Source organism: Silene latifolia, chromosome 5 (assembly GCF_048544455.1).
Source record: "Silene latifolia isolate original U9 population chromosome 5, ASM4854445v1, whole genome shotgun sequence".
Classification (NCBI taxonomy): Eukaryota; Viridiplantae; Streptophyta; class Magnoliopsida; order Caryophyllales; family Caryophyllaceae; genus Silene; species Silene latifolia.
Window position 1 is genome coordinate 77,946,364 of NC_133530.1, and position 1,847 is coordinate 77,948,210.

Consider the following 1,847-nt stretch of genomic DNA (forward strand, 5'->3'; position numbering starts at 1 on the left):
CAAAGGGGTGGACAATTCCTATCGCACTATTCCCTTCGACTAGCCACAACTCATCATAACCCAAAATAAGCCTTTTAACCCCATTTACGAAGGTCGTAGGAACATAAATGAAAGTTACTCTGAAATTGTGCCACCTTGGGCGAATAGTCTTTAGTCAAAAGAATCGACTCATTAGAATACTATAGTAGCTCTTGCCACTACCAGGCTATATAAATTTGCTAGAACTCTATAAGCGGTCATTAGGCCCGACAAAGTGTTCCTAACAGTCTGCCTATGTGATCGACTAGTCATCTCATATGACTCTATGGCACTTGAACTTGCCATCAATCGCATCACACTCTAGTCACTTCGAGACATCACCTCATACAAGTGACTATAGGCGAATACCATGTTAATCCGGGTTCACTTTAACGGGGTTCAATATTGTCTCTATAACCCGTTTGGATGTAACAAAGTACAAGATGAGTTAATGATAACTCAAACGATAAATGTAGACATTTCTTTTGAGTAGTCAATACCATATTATTACTATATGTCTTACAAGTGTGTTAACACTTGTTGATGCAATAAAAGTTTAGCACACCATGTGTTCACGTGCTCAACCTTTCGAATTGTGATTTCCCTTATTTTCATGTTATCTCTCATAGCATGAACTCTACCAAGCACATGCATGTCTAGTCTTTAAACTAGACCTTGGGTCTTTAAACTTGTAACAAACCCTTTTGTTGTTATCACATAACCAACGATTTGGATTATGGTGGATAATACAACTTGCACTAGTCAAGTGTCCCACCATCTCACAATGCACTAGGTATATGTTTTTGTAGGATCCTGCAACAATTGTCAAGATGATAGGTCTGGGACTTCTCACAAATCCTTCCCTTTTAGGAAAACTACTAGTTTTGTGTAACTTCTTACCACAACTAAGTATCCTTCCAAATTCTAGAAAGCTCATTAGTTCTCTTCGAGAATTCATGACGATTCTTATATGGCTTACCAATGACTCATCATGCTTTAAGCATATGATTTATTTAGGACATGTGCATGATTATTCTAATGGCGGAAACATTAGTGATCTTAATCATGTAGTCAACAGTTCTTAGGTTCAATGAATGACCATGACCATCTCATGGTAATTCCATCTTCATCAATATGAATAACCTACGTTTCTTGTTGATTTGATGTGTGCATCTTAATGCCAATCCAACATCCCATGTTTTAATTGGATTCATCTTAGTCCATATTCATCCAGAATTGAAAACTTAAGTGCTTTCTTTATCAAAGATAGTATATGCTCGTCATTCTCAATGAGTAATAAGTTGTAAAATTTATGGAGGATGATTACTCCCACTAAATCTCATGTCTGCATATGAAATTTTCAAACTCCCACTCAATTCCACATGTTTCGCATTTGACCACTCAATCGAAATATTTCATGAATTGAAATTATTTCGCTTTGCTAGATTGTTATGATAAAACTACATATGTTCTCAACATATCCTTTCAAAATACCTATTTGGAAAGAGGTTTCGATCACAACAATGGAAGGAGATTTTAGTCTCTAATTTATTCATTCTTAAAATGAAGCGAAGCAACGTCATTGCTAAAGTGTAAAATTTAATGTGGAGTTCATACGTCCCTTTCAAAACACTCATTTCGGAAAGAGGTATAACTTGTCCATTTTATGAAGTTTAGCAATGACTCTAGCATGGTTAACCATTAACTTAGCTATTATAGACATTGATATGTCTTTATATGCAACTATTAATCATAAATCTCATTTATATTCAAGGATGCATTTTGTTTCATTAGGCTCTTAAGTAAACGTTGACTTTGAATCTTTATGT